Raw genomic sequence first — 17890 nt, forward strand, 5'->3', positions numbered from 1 at the left:
CGTGTATAGGGAACCAAGCTACATGCTCTTGCACAATTAACAGCATAGATTTAATTTACCGGTATAAAGTGCAAGAGCATGTAGCTTGGTTCCCTATACACATGTATCCTTCTGATGATGACCTCAATACAGGAGTCGAAACATAAAGTGTTATTTTATTAATAATTAGTAAAATAATCATTTCAGCACGTGTGTTTTGTGTCCCTAAATTCAAAATAAAATTAAATTATAAATTCGTTTTTTATTGTTAGACCGAGAACTTTTCAGACCACTCTCATATAGCTCCACAATCCAGTTTAAATCCCGGTTTTATATTTTTCTTCAATTTCTTTACTGTTTCATCTGTATAGCTTTTAAATAAGGGTGGTGAAAATGAAAAGGGGTGATGATTCAGGCTACCCTGAATCCTCTGTTTCCATTCTGTAACTTTTCCTTGCTGATTCTTACAGCTGTTTAATTGTATTGATACAGGTTAGTTATTGCTGAAAGCAACAGATGTGGATTATTTAACTTCCTTCGTTTATTTAAATTATCTTCTATAATTCCACACCTTTAGCCACCTCCCAAGTCAAGACCCTATGATCACTCTCACCAATTGGTGGCAATGTGGTCATATTTGTTACAGCCAAATCCTCAGATGTAATTACTAGGTCAAGCACTCTCTGACCCCTAGTATTTTCCATTACATGCTGTCTCAGATAGTTATCCCTTAATAACCGCATAAAATCCAATTCCTTCCGTGTGTCCTCTCCTCATTCCAATCAATGTGACCATAGTTGAAATCTCCCATAATACCTTCCTTCCACTCATTTCTTCTATTTGCTTGTGCATACTGTCACCACCATCACCTGGTCTATAGCAGCACCCAATTGTATGTTTAGTTCTGCTAGCCACAATTTCACACCAAATGGCCTCAAATGTGCTCTTTTCTCTATCCTGCAATTCAACTTCTATTCTCCTTGGCTGTAGCTCATCAGCTATCATCAACAATACTCTCCCCCCCCCCCCATTTTATTCTCCCTGTCATTCCTGAACACACTATACCCATCACATTCAATCCCACTAGCTATATCAGCTACAGTCAGCCATGATTCACTAATACCAATAACCTGTGGTCTGGAAGTGCCAACCATGGCCAAAACCTCTTCCTTCTTGTTCCTAATACTCTTAGCATTAGTGTACATGAATTTAAGACCCCCATTAGCCCCAAACCCTACCTTGATGCCTTATATTAATCCCACTCTGATGTGTTGTCCTTATTTGCTCAGGCATATTATATTCATTCATACATTCAACTGCCTCCCTAAGGACTGTATATCTACCCCCCGCCCTTAATAAATCTAGTTTCCCTGAATTTGCACATCCATTAAATTCAGCAACACTTTCTCGAGTCTCCTTACACCGTAACCATTCAAATGCAAGCCATCTATCTTATATAGATCCTTTCGCCAATCGAACTCACTCCACACATCCACAAATTCCACACCACTTGTCATACATAACCCACGCATAAAGTCATTCGCAATTATGGCCCTCTTAAACATTTCACATAACATGGCAAAAGACTAATTCTAACTCTCTCACTCTTTTCTTTTGCTACCTCAAACAATTCATTCAGGTCTTCTGTCATTTCCATTTTATCTCCTTTCAAATCATTCATACCTGCCACAACAATCATTTCTTTCACCCTTTCCTTTTGCTCTCTAATAGACTCAGTTACGTCCTTTATGGTCGCACCAGGTTGGTACGATTTTGTCAAATCCTCTACTAACACCTCGTACTAACGAGTCTCCATACAGCACACTATCCTTCGTTTTGTTCATGTTCACACTCATACGCCTATTTTTCCTGTCATACTTTTTATTATTGGTTGGTTCATTCAGTCGACTTTTTCTCATACGCTGTAGCTGCTGTTTTGCCCTTTGTATCGCACCATTCAACAACCCGATCTCACTCATTGCATCTATCTCATCTTTTTTATTTTCTGTTTTCTTCATTCTGAAGTTTGACAAAAATATAAATATCACACTCACGATCCGAAATACACTTCAATTCCTCATTCTCCCTACATTTTCTACACACATTCACTCCTTTATTATCATCTAACCACACTGACCGCAAAACGTACATTTCGCAGATAGTACACTGAATCATCTCCTTTGCATTACCGTTCTTAAAAGAAGATGGCGAACCATCATTACTGGCCGTCATTTTCCTTCGTACTGAAGCCATACTTACTAGTAACGTATTTTATCAAATTATAAATTATAAACTCCAAAAATGCACTAAGATACGCAAGGCAAACAAAACTACGCAATATTAAAATAAATTTATCAATGATAACTGAAAATAACGCTTGTATCTTATCTGGAGCTTTCACGAATCTCACTACGAATCCCTCTAGCGGCGACTTCCCGACATAGATTATGTTATAAAACACTTTAGTACACTAACTACAATAATATACTAAAATTACACAAATCTAACAAATTAATAAATCAACAAAAATCGCAAATCTTTCAGGAGCTCTCCGACAGTACATCCTTTCACCAGTTAGCCTGGACCCCGTAACGATATATAATGTGTGTGTGTCAATATATCGTATATTTGCAGTGTTTTTTCTTTTTTTTTACTGCTTGTTTGCCGAGGTCTGGAGAGTCATTTTGCTTGTTATCGTAGAATTTATGCCGATAAGAAAAAAACTAAGCCTGTTCAAACGATTCTTGAACAGGTTTAGTAAAAAAAAAAAAAATGCAGTAAATAATGTAGGTACAAGTATTTATTAAACATTTACTTTGCATTCATTTTTTAACTTTCCTTAAAGAGTATCATATAAAACGAATTATTAATACAGTAATTGATCATGGACGAATTATAATTTTTACCATTGATTATTAGATTTGATTAACGCGTTAACATCGAGGGATATCTGTATAAGAAAACCATGGATAACTGAAGAAATATTAGATTTAAATAACAAAAATCAGCAACAAACTGAAAAAGGCCACACATAATGCCTTAATAGATAAGAATAGTAAACTAATTATTTATTCTGAAGAAATATTACAGGAATGGAAAAAAATATCTTGAACACCTGTTTTTCTCCTTAATACAGGAAGAAAATGACAATGAAGCTGAAGACAAAGTGGACCATCAATAATAAAATAAGTTTGAAAAAGCACTTAAAGACAACCCAGAAGAAAAAGTCCAGAAATCGATAACAGCCCGCGTGAAGCCCTTCGAAATCTGGATGAGGAAACAAAAAATGATAAACTTGAACTAATGTAACCAACGCAGAACAATAGCCCTGATTACTCACAGCAAAATCCTATTAAAAATAATACAAAACCGAATATAGATTCACAACTAGAGGAAGACCAATATGGATTCAGGAAAGGAAAAGGAACAAGAGAAGCAGTACTAAGCCTGAGAACTATAATCGAAACAAGAATGGAGCTAAAGCAAAAAACATGTTTCATGGATTTAGAAAAAGCATTTGACAAAGTTAATTGGAAGATGATGTGGAATATCATGAAGAAAAAGTCACATTGATTATAATTATAGAAGAGTAATTAAACAGATATATATGTAAGACAAATGGGATACATAAGAACAAATAATAAAGAAGAAATCATACATATTAGATGTGGAGTAAGACAAGGGTGCATATTATCACCCTTGCTCTTCAACATATATGTATATTGAAAATGCCATCAGAAAAGTTAAAGGAAAAACAAGCAGTGGCATAAATATTGGTGGAGAGGAAATATATTGCCTCAAATTTGTAGATATTGTAGATGCATAGCAAAAAGCAGAATAAGACTAAAAAAAAATTAATCAAAACAGTAAATGAAATATTTAATAAATACCACATGAAAATAAATGTTGAAAAAAAACAAAATTCTACTTGCAAGCAAGAAACCAAACATCATAAAGAAAATTAAATGGAAAAGAGATAAAACAAGAATCACAAATAATCTAGTGAGTACAATACATGAAGGAAGATCAAAAGAAGACATAAAGATAAGAATAGGCATAGCAAAAAAACCAATTCACTAAAATAGAAAAGATATTAAAAGGAAACTAGGAAAAAACATGTGGATAGCACTTTATGGCAGTGAAACATGGACAATGGGAACAGGAGATATCAGAAGACTGGAGGTATTTGAAATGTGGTGTTGGATGTGAATGCAAGAGAAAATGGACAGACAAAAAATCAAATGAAGTGCTTAAGGAAGTAAATGAACCTAGAACACCGATAAAGCATTAATAACAAGAAGAGACAGATGGATTTGATATCTCTTACGACATGAAAGTGAAGAGAAGAATAATAGAAGGCAAAATCAAAGTAAAAAGAGAGCAAGGAAAAGATACTTTGATCAAATAAAACAAAGCACTGAGGAAAGCAAACAGAAGAGAAGAATGGAAGGAAATGCTGCTGAGTTATAAGACTGATGATGTAATGTAATACAAGAAGAGAACTTATATAACTAGTATATTTAAGAAACTTATTCTACTAACAGGAATTGTTTTAGCATAGCAAGTGTGGAAAGAAGTTTTTCCAAGCTTAAAACATTAAAATTCATTTGCGAACAGCAATGACCCAAGAAAGATTGGTTGGTTGGTCTAACAACTATATCGACAGAGGTGGACAGAGATTATAATTTAAATTTAGAAGAGCTTATAAAGTTTTATTGTGCGATATCCCCCGTAGAGCAAACATTTAATTTATTATGTAATCGTCTTGCATTAATGTTTCTCTTGTAATAAAAACAAAATAGCAATTGGAGATTTTCTTATATTTTTGTCTTATGATCCTATATAATATAATATACTAATATTATATTATATAGTATATTATAATTTTTAATCTTGTTTCCCAAGTGAATATATTATATGTGACTTCACCATTTTGTATTTGTACAAAATGGAATGTTCCCTACTCTAGCATTGAAATCTGAATAAAAGACATCTTCGTCTCTTCTTTCCTCTGGGGCATAGACACCAATAAAACAATAATTGTTATTCTCTTATCTATTAATGTAAGTTAATTGGATTTAAAAATCTTCAGTTTATGCCAAATTCTTTCACTTATCTTAGTACAGGCAAGTCTATTCTTTCCGCATGAGAAACTAGGTAACTACCAAGCTAGCTTGCCTGCATTATACTGTGAAATTTCTTCATGCAAATAAAAAATAATAATAAAAAAACTAGCTTACAGATTCATTTCACAGCTATGTGGAATGAATATGAGCTACGTTTCTTTTTTAGCCAGCCGTATGCCTGAAAGAATAGGATAAGATAGGAAATTTGTAACTGTATATAGCTACTAAAATAAAGAGCCAAAAGGCTTCAGTTCGGCGATGCAAAATTATATAAGTCAAGTGGATATTAGATCCAGCATTCTTTCAAAGCTTAATGTAGAAACTAAAGGTTTCGTAAGGTAAGTTGACCAGAGAGTTTACTGGAATACATTCCCCAGCATTCACGAGTTGCCTTTGTATGGACCACATAGAAGACATAGGCACCACCCAAGCGTCCATCTATATATATATTCGCCTTTTGAACTCAAGCCTTTCGGTTCTTTATTTTAGTAAGTACTTTTACGCACCAACCAAGAGTTCGCGTACGAAAAATATATCTTTGACATTTCAAGTTCTTTGGTACTGAAAGAGAGTTTTTGCTCTCTTGAGGTTTCTACCTGATCTCTGAGGAGAACCAACCAGTTCTAAACAGCTGTCAGGTCAGTGAAACCTTATCAAAATGGACCGTTAAAAGTAGCCTGGCCATACGTGCCGTCCCGTCGTTTTAATAAAAATGTCAATTTTGTTCGTTTTTAATAAAACTAAATATACTTTAATATTGGTCAATCATAAATTATTATTCATAACCTATAATCGTACATCGATCTCATGGATACTAGTAATTTGAATAACCACGGAGTCACATTGTTCGATACTTAATATCGATATCTGCAGTGATTTATTCAGAGAAAATAAATACATATTGGCAACATTTGGGCGTCTCAGACGCGGTGTCTGTCTGTTCTGTTGTAGCGTTTTGTTTTGTCTATACGCTAACCTAACCGGTGGCTTTGTTATTCAATGCCGGTGTTTAAATTTAGTATTTTTTTTAAAAGCTATTTTTTTAAAGTCTATCCTTGCAATATCAAAGAGCTGAAATTGCAGTTTTAATGAATCTCCAGAAAGAATTCAAATTTATTAAACTGGACAAGCTGTGCAGTGATGAAACAAAAGTGGTATGCCAACATTGTAATGTCAAATTTTCCGTTGCTCATAGAGGCAGAAGTGCCTTCAACATGTGCATATCCAGAAACATAAGGATGCTGAAAACACGGCTTCAGTTTAAATATATATATATATATATTAGCTCGTTTATGGTGAAACATGATCGTGATAAAATTGCAGCAAGTGAAGCTCTTGTTGCTTATCATACTGTAGGTCAGGGCCAAAGTGTTCGCGCAAATGTCAGCTTGTCGACATTGATCAATAAAAGTTACGAATGAAAATTTTCTTCAGCACTTACCAAATCAGAAGCAATAATTACCAACGTTTTATCACCATGCATATTGGGCAAAGAAACTTTTTATCGTCTCACTTTTCCATGAATACAGAATATTTCATAACTCCCCCCGTCCCGTTTTTGCTTCAAGGAAATATGGTCAACCTAATTAAGAGGCGAATATATATATAGACGCTTGGGCGGTACTTCTATGTAGTCCATACTAAGGCAACTTGTAAATGCCTGGGATTCTCCTGTAAGCTCTCTGGTCAACTTATCTTACGAAACTTTCATAGTTTCTACATTCGGCTTTGAAATAATGCTGGATCTAATATCCACTTAACTGATATAACTGTACATGTAGCACTTGAAAAACAAATAAATGAAAATTGCGGAGGGGGGGGGATATGATCTTTTACAATAAAACTTCAATAGTAATTTTGATGATTGTTTACTTTTGTAACTGCTATTCTACAATTAAAAACATATCACACATTGCATCTCACGGTTAGTTATACAAATTAGTTATTAAAAATTTTTACTTTATTTCATATTCCCCTTTACTCACTATATTGTCATCATATGGTCTACTTTCTATCCTCATTGAGTATCCAGTTTTCTTTCCAGTTATATTCACTGTCATAGCATTTCCTCTTTTCAAGCTTCTTCCCCATGGCAAAGGCAATGCAGGGCTCTGTTCTATCACCTGTCTTCTTTCTCTTCTACATAATTGACCTATTTTCAATGTCAAATAATACTGTCTATAGTGTTGATGATGGTGTACTATTCATTCAATAAATAATAAAGCACAGATATCCGGAGCTTCAATATCATTATGCTATCCTTCAGTGAAGTGGGGAGTAACCAAGTCGTACCTTCAATGCTGCCAAAACATTTTTTTTCTAAAGGGATCTCAGCTCACCTACCTCCCAACATCAGTAATACACAAATCCGACAGGATCAGATCAGATTTCATCTTTGCACTAACATTTACCTCCAGTCTCTTTTTTCATAAATACATCCTGAAACATCCTTAAAATATGCCCACCCCCAACACGCTGACTTGTTTTTGTGTGTAACCTCACCAGAGTTTGTAGGATGAGTCCAAGTATTTTTTTTAAATTGTGTTATACCCAGGAAAGGTTGTAAACCTACAGTTATCTAACTAATGAAATGATATTAATGGCTTTTTCATTTCAGTTGATTCTTAAACCTCAAGACCAAACGTAGACCTTTTTCAAGCCACTTCAGGCCTCTGGTAAGCAGTTTTGCAGTAGGCAATGAAATTCATCTACCACCTCAACACATACATCTATGCCCATGGTATTATTCAAACTTGCAATTTGTAAGAGAACCAATTAAACTGGAAAATTTGTAAATAAACTTGAAACCACTAACACCATTTATTTTCCAAAACGAGTAGGTGAGACTGTATTTACTTCTACTCCTTCAAAAGCTAAGGAGTAACTAACCTTCAATCAGTGATACCAGACGTAACCTATCAATGATATTATATAGCATTTGTTGAAAAGGATGGCAAAAAAGCTGCCACCATCTCATGGACCATAAGGAAATGTATTGTTTAAAATAGTGTTGGTTCTTTCGATTTTCTTTAGTTTACAGTAAGTAAGGGTGAACAACCGAAGTTTCTTGGAACCTCCAATAAGTTGGATAGTGGTCTTTTGCCATGGATGAAATTCATCTTCCACCTAGAGACATTCGCAAACATTGATGCTAATTGCTGGGTTGAACTTGTAGCATTCTGGAAAGCTATAATGACTGATAGGCACTCTTTTAGTTGTCTCCCATTTACTTCCTTTTTCATTTCATTTTCACTCCACCCCATTTTCATTTCAGTTTTGAAACACAAGTACCTACTGCTCCTCTTTTATTCTGTCCTTTGGAATGCCCTACCTCATGAAGTGTTCCTCAACACCGATCTTCAATTTTACAACGGGGTAGAGGAAACGTAAAATTTATTCTTTCCCAATGATCACCAGTACCCATCATGACGCTCATGTCATATTCGTTCTATCTGATAGGAGGACGATAAAAAAATTCAAAAACACTCAGTAGCCTGACAAATTATGTAATCGCCTCATAATTCACCCATTTCAATGCTACGATTAGTTAATCCTATCTGCATGTTGATTGTGTTTCAGGCTATTTTGTTTTATAGCATAAAATGTTTCTTGAAGAAAATCCCTACCTCTGTGAAACTAACAAATTCATCTTCATTTGAAGAGCCATTATAGAAATTCCTTGTGTCCAAAATGGGAATTAACTTTACTTGCCAACCAAAGTAAATCAATACCAGTTGCGATATGGACACCGAGAATGATTTCGTTTGGATTATTTTCTTCTGTTGAATTAATGAAGTGTAAGCTTCTGATATACTTAATTCACCACCATTACTGGTTGGGTAATTAATTCGCGTCTATTATCACTAAACAATAACTGGATTAAACTGTAATAGATTTCTCAGCATATTGAATTGCAGTATTTAAACATATTATTCTGTGCTAGGTTGGAAACGTATTTGCATACTGATTAAAAACAACTTACTAGATCCACACTCACAAACAGAAAAATTCGGATCCATATTGGAGGAAGGAAAAGCAGGCCCAGATACCTTCAGAATGCCAGGCTCCAAGACTCTGTTTTGGCACCAGCTCTTTTTAAAGTCTATATTTCGGACATTCCCTCAACAAGACCAAGCAAACATGCTGGGATGGTCAGACCAGTTCTCGGCCTAACAACGAAAAAAAAAAAAAAATTTATAATTTCAAAATTATTTTTCAACATAATCTTCCTTAAGACTAATACATTTATTCCACCGCCATGCAGATCCCTTAATTTTCCCATTGCCAAAACATTTTTGTAGGCAGGAGCATGTCCTGATAAAAGATGATTTTCTTCTTCTGCAAACCGGGTCTTTTCTCACGAATTTTTCCGTCTAGTCTGGTTAAAATTCCCCAGTTATTGTTTTACCCTTTTCAAGATAATTAATAAACAAAATGTCTTGAGCATTCCAAAATACAGATGTCATGACCTTTCCTGCTGATGAAACAGACTGCCTTCTTTGGTGCTGAACAACCGGCTTCTGTCCGCTGTTTTGACTGCTGTTTGGATTCTGGTGTATATAATGGTGAATTCAAGTCTCATCCATAGTAATAAATCGATGCACAAAATCAGTTTTATTCTTGTTAAAACGCTCGAAGCACTGTTCAGAGATTTTCATGCTAGTGCGTTTTTTGATCTGCTATGAGCAAGCGCAGCACCCACCTTGCGCAAAGCATTTTTCATTTGCAATTCTTCATGCAAAATATATCCTACACGTTCTTTTCAAATGCCTGTAGTATCAGCAGTTTCACTCACTTTGACTCGCCGGTCATCTAATACCATATTGTGCACTTGATCAATGATTTCTGATGTTGTTACACTTTTTGGACGTCCTTCACGTGGATCATCTTCAAGGCTATTATGGCCACGTTTAAACTAGGCAGCTCATTTCTTAATTGTTGAAAACGAAGGAGAAGAGTGCCCATGAACTTCGAATGAATTTCGTTTGGCGTTAAACCTTCTTTCAGAAAGAATTTTATAACCGCACGATACTCAATTTTATCCATTTCATTGGATACAGATAACACTTTTGCTTCAGACAGCTGTATAAAACAAATCACTTGATAGAATCATTTGCCATTTAAAATGGATGCTTAAGACCGATATAGCAACTTAGAAAAAAATATTGCCGATAGTGTTGCCATCTATGGTAGAGGCGGAGAACTTCTCAGACCACCCTCGTATGTATGCTGATGATTTGGAGATATTTCACCAACCTTCTTTCGACTCTCTGCAGGATACCAACACAGATTTTAAGATTCTCCAGAAATATTACAATCAATGGCACTTAAAGCCAGATCTTACCAAAAGAGTGTCCACACCTATCCATCTTAACAACAAGGAGGCACCCCCCCTCTACTCAATGTAATTTTCTGTGGCTGCCCAATCAAGCATGATCCTAAACTGCAATATCTAGGGATGAACCTGGATAAAAATGGAAATCTGACCTAAAAAAATCACATTTGTAAAGTAAAAAAAAATAATAACGAGGAACATCAACATCATCTGAAAACAGTGGAACTAGCTGGAGTTGCAGAGCCGAGGTACTTAGGATCGTGGGCCAGATCCTTCTTTACTCTGCTACAGAGTACTGTTCACCAGTCTTTGAAACCTCAACTGAACATAACCATGTGCACGATTAGTGGCACCTTGAAATCTATCCCTCTGTCATGGCTCTCAGTGCTTTGCAACATAGTTCCACCAAAAATATACTAAGATAGGTTTCAATAAAAGAACTGGAGAAAATCACAAAAACAAAATCACTTATAAATTCTCCTAGAACCCAGCTGAAGTCAAAGTAAACTTTATGGGACGTAACCAGGGCCTTATCTGGCTCAGCGCCTTCAACTCTCGACATGTGGAACCAACAATGAACTATGAACTTGTCAACAAATGGCTCTTTTGTGAAATATCCCTACAACTACCAGGCTGGCTTCATTATTACTAGAAGACTGGACAGTTATCAACATAATCAAGGTGAAGCAAAGCAGATGTGGATGCTTATTAGGTAAATGGAATATGGCAAATAGTCCTTGCTGTGGCTGCACCCATATCCTACAGACTACCAAACATATCATCAGTGACTGCCGTTTCTGCAGGAGATACATGAAGTGTCAAAGGAGGCTCTAGTATGGCTTTCAACATTAGATAGCGAACTATAGCTGAACTCTGCCATTAGAGTACGTACCTACTGAACGTCTTTTCTTTTCTAAAATTGTTGCGATTAAAATATAATCTGGATCTTTCATGCCACTTAAATTTCTCATATAGAAGAATAGTTGATTTTAGGCATGATATACATGCAAAAAGACCTAATTTATCAAATTTTTTGATACCATAGAATCAGAATGCTATGTAAGTGCAAGTTAATGAACTATCAGAATAGTGGATGCAGTCTTGTTAATTTTTTCTTATTAATTTATTAATTGTTAAATTAAAAATTTAACAATTTTTCCAGTCCTTTAATCCCACGATTTTCCATGCTTGTTCACAACAGCAGAAATTGGAAGTACAATATAAGTATGCATTTAACAAGATAACACTAGCAGTTTGCAGACAAAAATAAATATAGATGGTGTATTAAGTGGTATGGGTGGTTTCTGACATAGATTAGAATGAAATATTTGCTGATGAACAGTCCTTAGAGGTGCATGTAATGATTATTATACGTGCTATAGTGAATGTACGTTGATCAACCACGAGTAAGTGAGAGAAAAGTTTGCAATTAATATATGAAACTTCAGGGGAAACACGTGGGGAGAGGGATAATGACTTCATGAAAAATACCTACAGTGCAGCGAATGATTTTCTTGGAAGAAATAGCTGTCATTTCTGGGTTTTGGAGCAACGAATTTGCGTTCTGGTGAACGCTTGAGTGGTATGTAAGATATACATTCTAAAGTGTCTATGTAAGGTATAGACATTCTAAAAAGCCTATGCAGTTCAGTGGAAGTGGCGAGTTCTCGAGTTAGTCGATCACTGTCACAGACGAGTGAGCTTTTTCCTCCCGGAAACTCGACTTTTTCGTCCCGTGATTCGAGAAACTCGACCATTTCATTTCATATGCAACATGTGTTGTTAGGGTTGGGTATTAAGAAATGGTAGCACTTCTTTCCCCGTCAATTCATCAGTTGACGCTTATACCAGGGTGTATGTGTGTGTGCTAAAAGGTTGTGATAATTGCACTGAAGGAATTGACTTGGAACCATGTTCAAGGAGTTTATCAGAACTTTCCCTATTTGGGACAGTAATGGACCAGCTATTTCCGATTGGCTATTGGTGGATATTGAACTGCCTACTCAGTCACCAAAAGCTAAATAAAGTTAAGAGGCCACGCTTTCTCCCTATATGGGAATAAAAACCGTTAGCTGATTATTGTCAATTATATTCCTGTTTAATTCTATCCAATTGCAAGTAAACAAAGTTTGCCATGAATTATATATTCGTGACTGTCTACTTATATATATATATATATATATAAAGGTTAACTTCTTATCAATTGCCTCAGTTTAATATGAGTCTCAGAACAGGGAAGATTCCACAGGAATGAAAGAAATGTATGGTAATTCCATTGTACAAGGGTGGTGCAAACACCGATGTATCCAACTATCGACCAATTAGTTTCTCAGGAGTGGTGGCGACGATTTTGAAAAAATTGGTTAGGGATCGCATTCAGAAACGGGTTGACAGTGAATCTCTACTTGGGAATAAACAACATGGGTTTACTAAGGGAAGGTCATGTTTTGCTCACATTGTATAACAATGTTCCCACTGAACTAGACAAGAGGAATGGATACACCATGATACTTTTGGATTTTTCTAAGGCTTTTGACAGAATACAGCATGGTATATTGTTGCATAAATTGGAGAAAATGGGTTTGGGTTATGCAATATTAGCATGGATAAGAGGATAGCTAACTGACAGATATCAAAAAGTGGTATACTGGGGACCTGAGTCTGCAAGGTTTAAAGTAACAAGTAGTGTACCACAATTATCAGTTCTTGGTCCACTATTATTCAATCTGTACATTAATGATATTGGGAAGGATTTGACAAGCGACATACAGGTATTTGCTGATGATGCAAAGATAGGTAAGGTAATTAGGAATGCTGCTGATATGCAATACTTACAGAATGATTTAAATAGGCTTGAATTTTGAGCATGGGAAAATGGGTGTCAGTTCAATGTCAGTAAACGTAGTCATTCACTTCGGCATGATTATATATCCAATGTCATATTATATTGGTGGGATTAGGCTAGAAGAAACTGATAAGGCTAGGGATCTTGGATGTTAGTAGATAGGAAGTAGAAGTTCAGGGGCCATGTGGCAAAGATTGCAAATTCAACTCAAACGATAATTGCGCTGAAACGCTTTACATGTGAAACGTTCACATGTAAAGATAAAGATGTTATTTTGCATCTTTTCAAGGCCTTGATAAGACCTCACTTGGACCATTGTGCGCAGGTCTGGTTTCCGTTGCGATTGTGATATTGCAGAGAGCACAAAAGAGAGTGTTAAAAATTATATCAGAATTGTGGAATACTGATAATGAAGACAGATTGAGAATTTGTAGACTGCAAACACTTGTAAACAGGAGAAAGGGGATATGATTGAGACTAACAAACGTCTGAAAGGGACATACAGGATTTCAATTGATGAAATTTTTAAATTTATGGAGGGTGGGGGAAAGGACAAGAGGGCATCCTTGAAAGCTGAGAATTAAGTCCGCCAAGGAGGGATGAGGGCTAGATTTTGTTCTCAGAGGATGGTGCGTGATTGGAATGGATTGCCATTGGATGTTGTGAGTGCAAGCATTAAGAATAAGTATAATAGCTGGTGTGTGTGTGTGACCTCCCTCGATGAGTCTCTGACTCCTTGGAGGTCTCTCTTAATAATAATAATAATAATAATTTTTTCAATCAAACTTTTTTATTTATATATAATATTTATATTACATTACATGACACAATTGTGCATAACAATTGTATCCCAATTCATAAACCAGGTCCTTACCTGGTTTATGAATTGGGATTACATCAGCCTGTTTCCAGCTGGTAGGAAAATAGTGAAATCTTAAGATGGCATTAATGATTATAGTCAAGGGCACTATAGCTTTATGGGGCAGTAGTTTGATCACCCTATTTGAGATACCATCTGGTTCAGGAGCTTTATTGTACTTTAGTATTTTAATAATATCATATAATTTAGCAGGTGATGTGGGTGCAATATGGTCAGCACTAGTATCTGGCAGTTTTAATACGTGTCTTATCTGTGGATTTTATATAAGTTATTGAAATCTAAGTTGTCATATGAAGGTTTGCACTGCTCCTCTAGATTCTTTACTGTGGCTTCTTCTTGCTTACATCTGTGTGAACTAGGCCTTGGTGAAACTTATAGAAACTTGGTTTCTATAAGTTTTAAGTGCATCTCTCACTGTCCTGTTCAATCTATTAAGAACTGTTTTGTCCAGAGGTGGGAGAATGTTACAAAATCTCTTCCTAGCTTTGTTCTTCTCTCTGATCAGGTCCATAATATCCTCGGTCAAACGAGCAGGCTTGGGGACAGATTTGTAGAACATGGCAACCGTTATAACGGACTTAATCTCTTGGGTGAGACTAGTAACTCCAGATTCCACATCTTCTGTGCATATGTGAGGGACAGGTTCAATTTGATCCCTAAGTGCTTTAGACAATCTGTACCACGATATGCATGAGTGAGAGGGAGGAGACAGGTATTCTTGTTCTCCCAGTTGTAGTAGAATTGGGTTGTGATCCGATTAGAGCTCGTTTAGTGATTTAATTCGGTACTGAAGTTTAATGTCTTGCAGGATAGCTACTATATCCAGGATGTCAGCAGTGCTAGACGTACTGAGATCAGTTGGTTCGGTAGGTCCAGCCACAACAGCATAATTTGATCCTATGTAGTTGGAAAGGATGCAGCCATTCTTGTTGGTGGTTCTAAAATTCCAAGCAGAGTGTTTGGAGTTTAAATCCCCAGCAATAATGATGGGTACTACACACTGATCTAAATGGCATTTAGATGAGTGTTCAGTAGAGTTTTTAAGGGTGGATTGTAAGGTAAGTAGATTTTTAATATGCCGGCAGAGCTGGTGAAAACTTCCACGCATGTAATTTCAAGGTTAATGGTTGGTGGGTTGTTCACAGAATGGTACTTAATATAATTTTTAATGAAGATGGCAGTGCCGCAGCCTCTGTAGTTTGATCTGTTATTTCTGTGCATGAGATAACCCCGTATTTTCGGGCTTTCTGAGGGTCTAAGATGTGTTTCACTGATTAGTATAATATCTGGTTGGTATCTCCAGGTGAAATCTTGTAGCTTCAGAATTTTGTCCCTTAGGCCGTTTGCTTTCCATGCAATGATCTGAAGAGAGGCTGGAATGAGTCTGTTTTTATTCATTTATGATTGCTGTGAGGATGGCCTGTGTTTCACGTAGGAATGGTTCAGCAACCTCCATTAAAATCTTTTAATGGAGGTTGCTGTAGACGGGCTGAAATCTTGTAGCCTGTTAGCTAGAGAGGCCGTAATAACTGCTATCGGATTAGTAGGTGCTGTTGGCTGATTTTGTTCTGATGTTGGTTTGTTTGTGCGGGCCACATCAGCATAACTTCTCGTTTTCCTTTGGCTTCCACTGTCTTTGAAGGTCACAGACTGTTGCTGCCGAGTCTCAGGCTGTGGAGCGGGGGCCTCAGGTGTTCTTTTTACTAGAGGAAGAGGGCGGTTTAGCTATCTCCATCCATCTGTTCTTTGGGTGCTGAATATATCCCTTGTAGTTCGCTGGATGAGGGCCACCATGTAGTTTTTGGCATTGTGCAGGTGTTCGTGGGGGGGTGGTTCTTAGCACATTTCCGGCATTTGTACTCTGCCTTGCAGAGTCTTTGAGCATGGTCAAATTTTGGCACCTATGGCATTGACTAGTAGATGCCCCTTTTACGGAGTGGCTCTGGGGTGATACGGAGTCCACAGACTGATGTTAAATCATAGATATTCTTATAGGCTTTGTGGATTTCCACTAAGACCAGATGCATAGGGGTTTTGTCCGCTTTAGTCATTCTGCTGATCTTAATAAGTGGTAGGTCCTGGTGGTGGAGGTCAGCCTCAATTTCATCTGTAGTTATATCCTTCGGACACCCCACAGTACCACCTTCAGATTTTTCTCCGAACCAAGAGAAAAGGTCGGCTACTGTAGTCTGTCACAGTAGCCGACTGAATTTTTATACCATCATCCGTGTTCTTGGCCGAGAGATATTGTATCTGTGAGTTAATCACAGTGGACCTTAAGTGTATATATCTCTTCTTTTCCCGGAGGACTATCGGTGGAACCCTCTCTTTCGTGGCGGTCGAGGGACTGGAACTGGGTTTATCCTCTTCCATACCAAAATCTATGAGAGGTTTTGTGTGAGCGGTTTTGCGCTTCTTGCGCATACGTACGTCTTCAAAGTCTTGGGGGAGACTGCAACTGAGTAATGAGCTCCTCACTTGTATAGTCTGAGTTATCTTCTGTGATTGCGAAGGGTGGGAATGAATCAAAAAGCTTAACTTTTCCCGGCAAGCTATCACTGAGCAGTTTTCCTACTCTGAGGAATTCATTGTAAACCTACTCGAAAATGGCTGGTTTAGAGGTTTTGCCATGGTAATGAAGCATTCGAGCAAATTACAATAATCCTGTGGATTGGATCCACTAGCAAATCCCATAGAAACAGTCTAGTATCTACCAGCAGTACGATATATAATTTAGTATGCCCTGTGATTAGGCTTAGAATATGGTTTCCGATGGGACTAAAGGTTTTGAAATTAAAGTATTTACTCACCTGCAACATACAAAAATTTTCGTAATCAAAATGCTTGATCAACACATGTGATCTTAATACTCGTCACTAAAGCATAAATCGCTAAAAACATTATCAATCAAATTCGCAATTCACTATCAATAATACATGAAACTAACACGGGAGCCGCCATCTTCCTCGATATCCTTCAGTACTAAGAAACTTTGAACTTAATTGGCTGATTGACTGACTCCTTGACTCTTTATCCCTTCATCTGGATTTTAGATTGTGGGTGATGAGATTATTGTGGGTAATTTACCCGCTCATTGTGAGCACTGAGGCTGTATCAGCTTTCTCTTGCGATGGAGAATTTCGGTTTTTTTATGTTTGAAATGATCTGGGGGGCTTGTAGTCCGCTGCCTGTCGAACTAGCTGATTTGGGTGATTATCCGTGATTGTGAAGAATATCTCCGCAATGCCTGTCATGTAGGTCTTAATATCTGGAAGGTTGGCTTCGTGATGTAACTGGATGTTTCTGACGAACCATGGGGCATTTAGATATGATTTGATAAGTAGAACTAGTGGTAATGGAATACAAACTTCGTGTAGTTTAAAAATTAGTCCGTGATGCCACATTCTCTCAAATGCCTGAGTGATGTCCAGGAAAACTGCGCCAGAGTGTTGGTGCCATTCATACCCTTGGGTTATATGTTCGATAATTCTATAAATTTGTAGCTTTGTGGAGTGACATTTCCTAAAGCCGAATTGTTCATCTTGAATGACATGGTTGATATCTGTTGCCTCTTGAACCAGTGTAAGAATAGCACGTTCGGCTATTTTACCTATGCATGAAAGAAGGCTGATTGGTCTGTAATTTTCAGGAAACTGTGTATTTTTTCCAGGTTTGGGAATTAGGAAAACGTCGGCAATTTTCCATCGCTCTGGGAAATAATTTAG

This window comes from Typopeltis vanoorti, chromosome 13, assembly GCF_054136105.1.
Source record: "Typopeltis vanoorti isolate ZY-2024b chromosome 13, IOZ_Tvanoo_1.0, whole genome shotgun sequence".
In the NCBI taxonomy this organism is placed as follows: Eukaryota; Metazoa; Arthropoda; class Arachnida; order Uropygi; family Thelyphonidae; genus Typopeltis; species Typopeltis vanoorti.